This window comes from Hibiscus syriacus, unplaced genomic scaffold (assembly GCF_006381635.1).
Source record: "Hibiscus syriacus cultivar Baekdansim isolate YM2019G1 unplaced genomic scaffold, ASM638163v2 tig00000340_pilon, whole genome shotgun sequence".
NCBI lineage: Eukaryota > Viridiplantae > Streptophyta > Magnoliopsida > Malvales > Malvaceae > Hibiscus > Hibiscus syriacus.
In genome coordinates, this window is record NW_024061783.1 from 4,967,344 (window position 1) to 4,979,917 (window position 12,574).

The window sequence follows — 12,574 nt, forward strand, 5'->3', positions numbered from 1 at the left end:
GTGACTGACTTGTCAATAGGTCAAGGCAGAACATTAACATCCATCTAGTCTGTTACAGCCTATCAAGATTCTAGAGTGGAAATAGGAGCGAATCACGATGAATTTTATTACAGGTTTGCCTTTGAATCCTTTTAAAAAGGATTTTGTCTGGGTAATTATCGGTCGACTCACCAAGTCAGCTCACTTTATTCCTGTTTGAGTTAATTATTCTCTAGACAAGCTGACTAGGTTATATATCTTTGAGATCACCAGACTACATGGTGTTCTGTTGTCTATCATTTATGACCGAGATTCGAGATTCACTTCTAGATTCTAGAAGGCTCTACATAAGGCTCTAGGAACTTGTATGAACTTTAATACAACATTTTATTTATAGAATGATGGTCAGTTTGAGAGATTGATACATGTTCTGGAGGACATGTTACGAGTTTGTGTGATTGACTTCTGTGGTAGTTAGGAGGACTTTCTGTCATTAATCGAGTTTGCTTACAATAAAATCTACCAAGCTAGCATCCATATAGCACCGTATGAGGCTCTGTATGGACGTAAATGTAGTACATTTATATGTTGGACTGAGTCACATGATAGGAAGACTTTGGGTCTAAAGTTAGTCTGAGAGACTAAGGATACTGTCAGATTGATCCATGATCACCTAAGAGAGGCATTTAATAGACAGAAATCATATGATAATCAAATGATGAATGATATTGAGTTTGAGGTTGGGGATCCATTTTTTTAAAGCTATTTCGTGGAAGAAGTTGCTGAGACTTAGATGCAAGGGTAAGTTAAGTCTGAAATTTATTGGGTCATATCATATTCTGAAGAGAGTTAAACTATTGTTTATTAATTAGAGTTGCCTCCCAGCTTAGCCATATTCATGATGTTTTTCAGGTATATATACTTAGGTGATATCTTCAGGATCCAAGTCACATCATTCAGATTGAGGATGTGGATTTGAGGCATGATTTTTCCTATGAGGACGAACTTATTCAGATTTTAGACCAGGACGAGAGAATTCTTCAGAACAGGTGGATTTCGATGTTCAAGGTTCAGTGGAACAACTGCAGTCCTGTAGAAGATACCTGAGAGACATTGTAGTCGATAGAGGTTCAATTTTTGCATCTGTACACACCAGGTAAATTTTAAGGACAAAATTTCTTTTAAGGGGGAGAGTTGTCACACCCCAACTTTGTGCTAAATTTCTCTTAAATTTATTTCGTGGATTAAATTCATATTTCAGTTAAATTCAAGGAGTAAAATGATTTTTAATTAAATTCAGACCAAATTTCAAAGATATGTAATTTTAAAGGACCTTATGTGTAATTATACTATTTTTTGATGGGTTTAAAACCCTAAAATATGAAAGTTTCCACTTTTAAAAACTCAAAACCCCCATCTCCAACTTTATTTTTTTGGCAACTTTCTTCAAGAATCTTTAATAGACATTTTATCGACAATCGTAGACCGTAGCTCCGTTTTCAACACCACCAAAACCATTGGAATCCTTGTGTCGTACCAAGTCCACAAATGCTCACCTTGTAGTCATTTTCGTCAACGTGTGAAGGGGGTGAGATAGTGCAAGTTTTTTATGAGTCGATATTGAACTCTCCCTCGTTCATTGTTTTGAACTAAGCTTGGTAAGTGTCTTAAAACTCCATAAAATGAGTTATAGAATTTTTAGTAATTTTCTGATGCTTCAAGACTCCGCACGTACCACTATTCTCATGGTACTTGTCCATCACCTGATTGGCTTCTAGAGGCGGGTCAACCCGACCTACTAACCTGTCTAACCCAACCCGCCTGTGATCTGACCCATCTAACCGTTCAACCCATAATCTGAATCGACTCAAATCCCAAAATGGCCCAATACCAAATCAGACCAAACTAGTCTAGTCGAACCGGATCCGAGCCGACTGTTGATTGTTGACCGCCAATGTTGATTGTTGACCTATATTGACTTTGACCGTTGATCAATGTTGACTTTTTGGAAAACTTCTCTCTTGACATTTTTTTTGTCTTGAGTCTAATTTTGTGGTATATTTCATCAAATTATAACTCGAAAGCCCCAAAATAAGCCCGTTAATTTGAAAATGCTTAGTGTTTATGTATGATTATTTGAGCATTGGATATAAAATTGATTTGGGAATATATTTTCATGAAAGTACTCGTGATTCTCCTAATTGAGGGTTGACTAGATCCGATGCTTCCTGTCTATCATATTCATACAATTCACGTTCTTCGGGAGCTACTCGTAGGTTTTCGTAAATTGGTTAACTATAGTCTATTATTTATTTCATTATGATTTTGATATAGTTTTTCTGACTCATAGGATCTAGCACTGCCACTGACCTTGATAGACAGACCCAATAATAATCTACTCTACCAGACTTTTCAGACTGATATAGGTGTATTCTTATTAGTGTTGCAGTATTGTTTTGAATTTTCCTATTTGAACTATTTAGAAATTATGATGGATATGAAACATTTTGATTTCATGATATCTTTTTTTACCGTATATATTGAGTTCTGATATTTGATTTACCGTATACTTCAACATGATCTCTAGTTATTGTATTTTTGCTTTTGATTCTGGAATATGAAATATTTGCATGTTTTAATGAATTAAACTATTGTTTTTCACTTAAATACATACATATGTACTATCATTGGGGGTAGGATTGGAGGAAGTATCTCATGCTTAATCTATGACTTGTAAGACCTTACCGTAGGCTCATATTCTTTGTGCACACGGAAAGTACTTACTGTTAGTCCTTATGCTATTAGTATAAGGTCCTTATCGAGTGTACAAATGGGTGTATGGTCTAGGGGAACATACATATTCTGGTGTTCAGATGGGGGTAGTATTCATGTTTTAAAAGCATATTTCATAAAATAATTTTAATAAAGTAATTATTTGAATGCTTTTATTTACCGCAAGGAGCACACTGAGCTTTTTAGCTCACTCTTTAAATTTTTAACTTTTCAAATATTAGCATACAATACGCTAGCAGACTTTCCATCAGGAGGATCGATTGTTCTATATTTTGTACCCACTGTATATTTCTATATGCACATTTCTGTTATATTTTGTTGACAAGATTTTTTACTACTGTTCTTACGTATCTGTATTACCGATATTTTATTTCTGGACATGTTTTATGCAGACTTCCGATGTTGGTGTGTGTGTGTGTATATATATATGTTTACCATATGAACTTTACCATTGTATATTTTCATATTTTTACTGTTTTGTATATTTTATTTACTGAAAAGATTTATGTATACGACATGTGACTACCTAGATTCGATCGTAATGTCTAAGTCGGGTTTAGGGGTTATAGGTTGGACAAGAAAATGCATTGTAAAAGAATTTTATTGATAGTAGATAATTGTTCAGTGTATCCAAAAAATATTGAAGGATTGTTGAGTTGTATTTTTTGCCACCACATGACATCAAAAATCCAATCATATGATGTACGGATAATAAAAAACTTTCAAGTTGCACTATCGCAGGAGATTTTACTGTAGGCTATTAAAGGGATACGATTTGGATGAATATAATCCAGAAAAGATTAATGTTTTAGATGTCATTAATTTTGTAGTCTTAGTTTGGATGGTAAATGTTCAGTAAGAGACAATAACAAATTATTTTTGACAATGCAAAATACGTTAGCCAGATAAAGTAGTCTCAAGTAATTTAAATGAACGAACTATTGAAGAAGACATTAATTATGAACTTGATACGATGATTTATGGTCTTGGGTACCACAACATAATGAATGCCAATCACTTCTTGGATTACCCAAGTGAGAATGATGCATGTTCAAAGTCCAAAGTTAAAAGAAATTGTAGCTAATTGAGGATGAAACTGAAGATGATACAATGCATTTGCAACCAATTATGTAGAATGAATCACTCATAGAGGCAACAACTCTTCACAATTTTTTATTACAGTATGAGAACGCAACAGTGAAACTTTTGGATGCAGTAACGAAAGTTAGAGATGAAGTACAACTAGTTTTATTTTTTTCTCATAATTATCATGCCTGATTGTTTATACAAAATAAGTATAATATGGTCAAGTATCTTCGTAAAAATATGGGTTAAAGACTTAGAACTATAAGAGAAAAATGCATATACATTAGGATTATTATTATGACTATCATTTGATATGAAAAAGAGGGTGAACTTCAAAAGTGATTTTAATCCATTATAACATGATTTATTCTTTTATTTAAATATTAATTAAATAGACATGATCTTATATAAAAGATAAAGAAAACCTCAATCATCAAGATATCAAATAATTAATTTATATATTATTCAAATTCAAGTATATTTTCTTTAATTATTTAGGTTAAAATAATATTATTTATAATAACTGTGTGAGTTTGTCCAAATAAAAAAAATAGGGTTTAAGGGTCACTTTTGTCATGTAGTACACTCAATTTATCATTTTTGTTGTTATTGTATTTTTGTATCAATTTAGCCCTCATTTTGTCTAATTGCATCATTCTATACTCTATCCCAACTTAAAACTCTAAATTATAAATTTTAAGTTAGAGTTTAAGGTTTAGAGTTTAGGAATTATGGGTTATGGGTTATGGTTTAGGGTTTAATATTTATAATTTAGGGCTTTAAGTTAGAAGTATGTATAGAATGATGCAATTGGGCAACTTCGAGTGCTAAATTGATTCGAAAATACGATAGGAGAAAAAGTGATAAATTGGGTCTACTATAAGGGTAAAAGTTACCTTTTTACAATAAAACATGTATATTACAGAAAATTACAACAAAAACATTAAAAAGAAACTTGGACATCGTTCGATACATATTTATACAGTTTGTTAGTGTGGCTAAGTCTACTATTCTTTCAAATTCTTATACACAATCATATAACGTGAACACGCATAATCTATCCTTAAAACATTTACATTAAATTCCAATCTTTTGTGGGGGCAAAATCTAAACAATAACAGACCATGGTGAATGGCCTATACGCACACAGTAATCACCTGAAAATATACATGAGCAGCATATGATTAAAACCTTCTTGAAACTTAATTATTGATGATCTTTCGTCATTTTAAAGAACTTCTAAATGCTCAACAACATCAAGGATAATTATTAGTTTTTGTCGTTAATTTTGCATATGTAGACATTTATATGAGGTTAATTTTGATTACGATGATCTTAAAATGTCGCATTTATACATCTAATAAACCTAAATGCTAAATACTAGTAATGACCTATACCCTAAATATGTCTTTATCGGTTTTGTTGATTTATTTCATTTAGTCATAAAACGTTAGGATAATCAGGGTTTGAAAGTGTTAATGTGTGATAAATAGAAAGAAAAGCAAGTACTCCATGTTACCTGTATTATCTTGTTGAAGTGGAGGCTTAGTTTTGGAACTTCCCATGCTTTGGAAAAACATTAACACCAACTGGACTGTGGCCAACGAACAAAGCAACGTGACCCATCAGCTTATATTTCCTCGAAAACGTGGTTCCGCAAGAACATCGCCACCTGAGATCACCACAGTGCTTTTCATGAGTACGCAGATCCGACGGCACTGAGAACTGCTTCTGCTTGCACCGCTTGCAAACGTACATCTTAGGACAATGGCTTCTCCTGTAATGATTCTTCACGCAGATCATGGATTTCAAAGGTTGGAACCTTGCATGTTTCTGGTTCCACCTACAACCTTCCTGAGGACACGAATATTTCTTTGGCAATTTCGTCGATTAGTTTCCCCTTCCGTCGTTATTACTTCTCCTCATGGGGTTAACCAAAGCAGCGTTGGTCTTGTACTCATCACCATGAGCTCTCATGTGCATTCTCAGATTCGCATCTCTTTTGAACCCTTTACCACAAACATGGCAGTAATACGCGTACTTAGCTAACAGATCCTCCACATCCAATTAGACAATATCATATTTCGTATCCGAAATATTCCCTTGCGACCCTTCTCTGATTTTGCTTCTTCGAATCATTTCATCCGATTCGTGCAAAGTTCGGATGTCATTATTGCGATCATACCAGCTAGATATTTGATCATTACTAGGATAAAGCTCGCAATTATCACTAAAGTTTAGTTGTTTAGATATGTCATTATCATTACTACAATTGTTGTTACCTGAAATGGTTCCATGAGACATTTGTTGGCAAACTACTATCATGGAAGATGCGGATACGATGATGTCTTGAACCAAAGAACCCATGCTTGCCATGGCTAAAGACCAGGTTGACTCAGGGTGGACTCCATCCGAGGTGATTAAAATGCTAACAAGTGATTCAACCTGAAGAACTTTATCTTTCAAGATGGAGAGATTACAGAGGAGAGAGCTTGAATGAGCCTGATCTAAGCCTGAACCAGAATATGAGACATTAATATTGTCTTGATCAGACATGGAATATATCGGCAATTCCTGCGACACATCGGGGAAACATGAAGTACTCGCCTCCGAAATCATTTTCAAAACATTTGGATTTCGAGTCGGATCAAGCTTTGCCTTTTGTCCTCCTCGATCGGAACCAAGATTTAATGTTTCATCGTTTGAGATCAGTTGAACAGAAGAAATATGCTTGAAGACAAATGGAAGGTAAGTTTAAGAGCTAGTGTTCATCCCCAATTAAGACCTCACTAAGATACTTACCCTAATTTATCTTCAGCATATGAAAATTTTAAATAAAGAAACGTTGAAATGATGAAAGCTGGCAGACATGTTCAATTCATAGTTTTATATTAAATTAGTCATTTATTAAGAAAATTAAACTTATTGCTGTAACAAATTTTTTAACCCTATTGCTCTAATGAATTATATTTGGCAGGAAAATATTATATCTTAATACATGTAGGACAAGTTAGATTGCATCATGCTAAACTCTTAGTTTTCTCTATTTTCTTCCACGGATCAAAGATTTTTAATCCTGGAAACCATGTTTCTCACGTATCTAGAAGTTGAAGTATTCAAAATTCACTTGGATAAGATTTGGGTGCTCTATTTCCTTGGAAATTTCAATGGGAAATTAAATAAGTAGTTAATGAAGAAATTCATGGTTCAACGTTTTGTCACGACGGCGAGCTCATGACTGATATCACAACGCAAGAAGGAGACCATGACAACCTAGGTGGTGTTTTGCGCCTTGACAGACCCTTTCAGAGTGGCCCATTTCATGGGGATGAAGAGTCATGCACAATTATGGAAGGAGAATCACTTGGTTAATGTAGGATCATCTTGATTCTTTCCATATTCTTTGTAATCTTCTTTCTAAGGCAAGTTATCAAGGCCATTATATAGTTTCCTTAGCTAGAGAGATCTTGTAATTATGATTTCTTAGATTAGGAGATTGTATTCGATCTGGTCCATCGATGTACTTAGATTTTAGTCGTTCATTGAGGGGAGTCTCCACTATAAATTGAGGCCTCTCCTCCTCATTTGTACTCAATTCTTCATTTTGAGAAAGCACAGAGCATTCTCTCAAATTCTCTTGTCTTGTTATTGTGTTTAAAATTCTTTTGAATTGCTGCTAATCTAAGCATCTTTGTTTGGATTGTTTTAGGCTAACTTAGCCGCATTCTTTGAATAAGCGACTAAGGTCGTACGTTCGAGGCATTTGAAGTTTCAAAGGCATGACAAGTGTATCAGATCCAAGGTTTTTAGATGAGACAGAACCACAAAACCAAGACAAGGTCATGGTTATTGCTGACGTGTTGAGACCCGTGCAATTGCGATGAAAAAGCAAGCTAGTTTGAAGGATATGGTGGCATCCTTTGAACAGAGGGTTGGTAGGATTGAAGATCTATACAACGAGATCAAGAAGGCTCAGGATTCAACCGAGTCTCAGCTTTCCATGTTGGAACCCGATGAGGGAGGTATGGAGACCCAAGAGCAAATCGATGATTTGTATGAGAAACTGGATGAGCGGACTAGGGGTATCGAGAGCATGTATTTTTCTATGATGGCGGAGCTGATGAGGGAGATGAAGGAGCTCAGGAGTGAGTTATTGGTCTACAAGGTTGTTGTGTAGGCCCAGGATCGACGTCCCTAAGACAAAGGTATTTAGTGGGAGTTGAGTTGCTAAGGATTTTGACAATTTTGTCTAGAGTATGGAGCAGTTCTTCCGATACAGTGGCATCAAGGATGAGACCACCAAGGTAAATATTACTTCCAATTATGTTATTGATGTTGGTGGCGACGCAAATGTTCCGAGGTGAAAGACAAGTCACTTTCGGTCGAAACATGGGACGATTTCGTGGGAGAACTCAAGGAGCATTTCTACCCAATGAATGCTCAGCTCGAGGCGTAAGAAAAGTTGAAGCAATTGAAGCATGGTCGTTCTCTCTTGGAGTACATAAAGAGCTTCATGTAGATTCGGTTACAAATTCCAGACTTGGGTAATTCAGAGGGCTATTTTACCTTCATCGATGGGTTACAACAATGGGTGAAGTTTGAGATCCAGCGAAGGGGAGTGAAGGAACTGTCCGAGGCCATGGATGTGGCCAAGTCTTTGACCTCGTTTAAAGTCAAGAAGGCAAACTCTTCTAAACCAAAGCCAAAGTCTAAGGATAATGATGGGGAGAGAAGGCCAAGAGAGGATCCAACAACCATCAGGAAGTAATGAGAGATCGAAATATCAAGCCAAGAAGGGTACCAAGTCGAGTGTCATGGCATGTTTCAATTTTAGAGGAAATCACAAGAAGAGGGATTGTCCTCAACGTGTGAAGGTTGCTGCCATCAAGGATGATGATGGGAAAAAATGAGACCTTGAAGCTTGGCTCCATTCTGAGTTCCATAGGAGTCAAGAAGGGTCATGGAAAGAAGGGCCTGATTTTATGGACATCATCGTGGTCGGCCATAAGATGAGTGCATAGTTGATATGGGTGCCTCAGAGTTGTTCATGTCCGAACTGGCCACTAAAAGACTTGACCTTCCGGTGGAGAAGGCAACTGTGTTTATTGAAACCATCAATTCCAATGAAGCTCTGATTGCAAGGATAGAAAAAGGAGAAGAGCTAAACATTGGGGGCTAGACCGGTAAAAAAAGTACCAAGGTAATTTCACTTAATAACTTTGAATTTATGATTAAAATTATTTCCTTGACCAGATTAATGCCTTCGTGGCACCGTTTGCAAATTGTTTGTGCATTCTTGACCCGAGGTATCAGTGCATTGTTCGTATGAACTGAGAGGCTGGAATTGGGGCCAAGATGGTGTTCGTAATTCAATTCTCGAAGGGGGTGCGCAAGGAGGAACCAACATACTTGGCAATGTTGATAGAAGATGAGCTCTCAATGACTGAGAGAGTCCCGACTGAAGTGGGACAAGTGTTGATGGAGTTTAGGGATGTTATACCAAAAGAGTTACCGAAGTATTTTCCACCTAAGGGGGAGGTGGATCACAAGATCGAGCTTGTGTCAAATGCGGAGTCACCCGCTAAGACACCTTATCTTATGGCTCCACTCGAGTTAGAGGAGTTACGTAGATAATTGAAAGAGCTATTTGATGTAGGGTATATCCGACCATCTAAGGCACCTTTTGGTGCACCAGTGTTGTTCCAAAAGAAGCGTGAGGCTCTCTTAGGATATGCATCAACTATCAGGCTTACTATTAAGAACAAGTACCCAATATCATTGATTATTGACTTGTGTTTGATCAACTTGGTGGTGCAAGTTGGTTCACCAAGTTGGATTTACGATCTGGATATTATCAACTCAGGATAGTTGAGGGTAATGAAACAAAAACAGCTTGTGTTACACGCTATGATTAGTACAAGCTCCTTGTGATGCTCTTTCGCCTCACGAATTCCCCCGCTATGTTTTACATATTGATGAATAAAGTATTACAACCCTTTCTTGATCAATTCGTTGTTATTTAACTTGATAACATCGTGGTGTATAGTAAGAAGACTCTCAAGGAACATGTTGAGCATTTGAGGAAGGTGTTCCAAGTCTTACGTGAGAATGATTTCTATTTCAAGGAGGAGAAGTGCTCATTTGCCCAAAAGGAGGTCCCTTTCCTTTGTCATGTTGTCGGAGGAGGCAAGCTTCGTATGGATGGGGACAAGGTTCGGGCCATTGATGAGTGGAAGCTGCCCATCAAGGTGTCTGAGTTGAGAGCATTCTTGGGACTAGCCAACTATTACTGATGGTTTATGAAGGGCTATTTAAGATGGCCACACCTTTGACCGAGTTGCTCAAAAAGAACAAGGCATGGGATTGGTGTTGCCATATTGCACCAAGCTGTTTGTTGTTTTCACCGATGCATCCGACGTTGCCATTGGTGGGCCTTATACAAGAGGTACATTCATATGTATATAAAAGCTGGAAGTTTAATGAGACCAAGATAAGGAACTCAGTTCATGAGAATGAGATGACGTGGTGGTGCATTGTTTGCACACTTGGCGACACTATTTGCTTGGTTCTAGGTTTATTGTTTATACAAAAAAATATAGTAAATTATTATTTTCTCACCCAAAAGAAGCTTTCTCCTAACCAGGCTTGATGATAAGAGTTTCTTGTGAGTTTGACTTTTTCATAGAGTACAAGCAAAGAAAGCTGAACTGTGTTGCAGATGCTTAAGTCGAAGTTATTCCATTGATATTATAGAGGGTCTTTTGCTCGAGAGGATCAAGAAGGGTTTTCCCCATGACCCTATGGCCAATAATTTGATTGAAGGCGCCAAGAAGGGGATAACCAGAGAGTTCCGGATAGAGAGGGAGTTGTTTTATACTTGAGGGCATCATCTTTACGTGCCTTAGTATGGGAAGTTACGCAAGGAGCTCATGAAGGAATGTCATGATTCCAAGTGGGCGGTACATCTAGGAGTTTATCAGAATTCAATACTACTTATAGAGCAGTACTATTGGCCACACATGGTGGAAGATGTGCAAGCCTATGTGAGGACTTGTCTTGTGTGCCAACAAGATAAAATCGAGATGAAGATACCGTCGAGATTTTTACAACCTTTTCCCATTCCTGAGCGCCTATGGGAGAGTATATTCGTGGATTTTATAGTTGGTTTTCCAATCACTAATGGGATTTCGAGTATCATGGTTGTGTTTGACAAGTTTTTGACGTTCATTCTGACGTTTAAAGTATGTCTAGCCGAGGAGGTGACTCGAATTTTCCTCAAGCACATGGTGAAGTTTTAGGAAGTACCGAAAACCATCATTAGTGACAGAGACACGTAGTTCACAGAGCGATTCTGGACCAAGTTATTCAAATTGATGTGATCAAGCTTGAACTTTTCTACCATTGTGCATCCACAAACCAATGGGCAAACTGAGAGAGTGAATGCTTTGTTGGAGATTTATTTGAGGCACTATGTGAGTACCACCCAACGTGACTGGCCAAAGTTGTTGGATGTGGCTTAGTTTTCCTACAACTTGCAATGGAGTGAGGCGACAAACCAAAGTCCGTTCAAGATTATGACCGGCCAACAACCGTTAACACCCAACACGATTGCTACCAAGTATGAGGGCCTGAGTCTAGCAGCACATGAATTTGCCAATGAATGGCAAGAGCATCTTGACTTTTCCCGAGCTTGTTTACACAAGGCGGGTAAGTGGACCAAAAAGTGGACAGATCGAAAGATGAGGGACTTGCATTTCCAAGTTGGTGATCTAGTCCTTACCAAATTTAATGGAATCTTGCGAAACCTGACGGTGCACAAAGGGCTTGTGCAAATCTACGAGGGTCCGTTCAAAGTTGTGAAGAGAGTCATTTGACGACCAGGACACTGCCCGAGGCATAAGTATTTTGTTTTGTGGAAATGACTTCTTGGGAGGGAAGGCAGTTGGGAGCATGTCGAGGGACTTTGGCAATTCAGAACCAAGATAAACCAGTTCCATTCCAAACAAGTGACAAGGGTGTCACTAGATCTGATGGGGGAGAATGACACGGACCACGAGGCCATGGCCGAGGTTACAACGCAAAAAAGAGCCCATGGCAACCTTGGTGGCGTTTTGGGCCTTGCCAGTCCCTTTAGATTGGCCCGTTTCCTGGGGATGAAGAGCCATGCATAATTATAGAAGGAGAATCACTTGGTTAATGCAGGATCATCTTGATTCTTTATATTTTTTGTAATCTTCTTTCTAAGGCAAGTTATCAAAGTCATTGTATAGTTTTCTCAGTTAGAGAGATCTTGTAATTATGATTCCTTAGATTGGGGGATTGTATTTTATCTGGTCCGTCAATGTACTTAGATCTTAGTCGTTAATTGAGGGGAGACTTAACTATAAATTGAGGCCTCTCCTCATTTGTACTCACTTGTTTATGTTGAGAAATCACAGTGCATTCTCTCAAATTCTCGTCTTGTTCTTATGCTTGCTTTCTCTTTCAAAGTTCTTTTGTTTCTGCTTCTAATCTAAGCATCTTTGCTTGGATTATTTTAGGTTAACTTAGCCTCATTCTTTGAAGAAGCGACTAAGGTCACGCGTTCGAGGCATTTAAAGTTCCAAGGGGGTGACAATATCAATCAATACGAGTAAACTGAAAACCTAACCCATATTATGTACAGATTTTAGCAACCATTTCCATAATGTTTGGGTTTCTTTTTTAGTGTGCACCT

At 37.4% G+C, this 12,574-nt stretch overlaps 1 pseudogene; it reads right to left on the minus strand.

Annotated features, from left to right (window-relative positions):
- Positions 1–5,350: 5,350 nt before the first annotated feature.
- On the minus strand, positions 5,351–6,477 carry LOC120199001 (annotated as a pseudogene).
- Between the last annotated feature and the right edge of the window lie 6,097 nt (positions 6,478–12,574).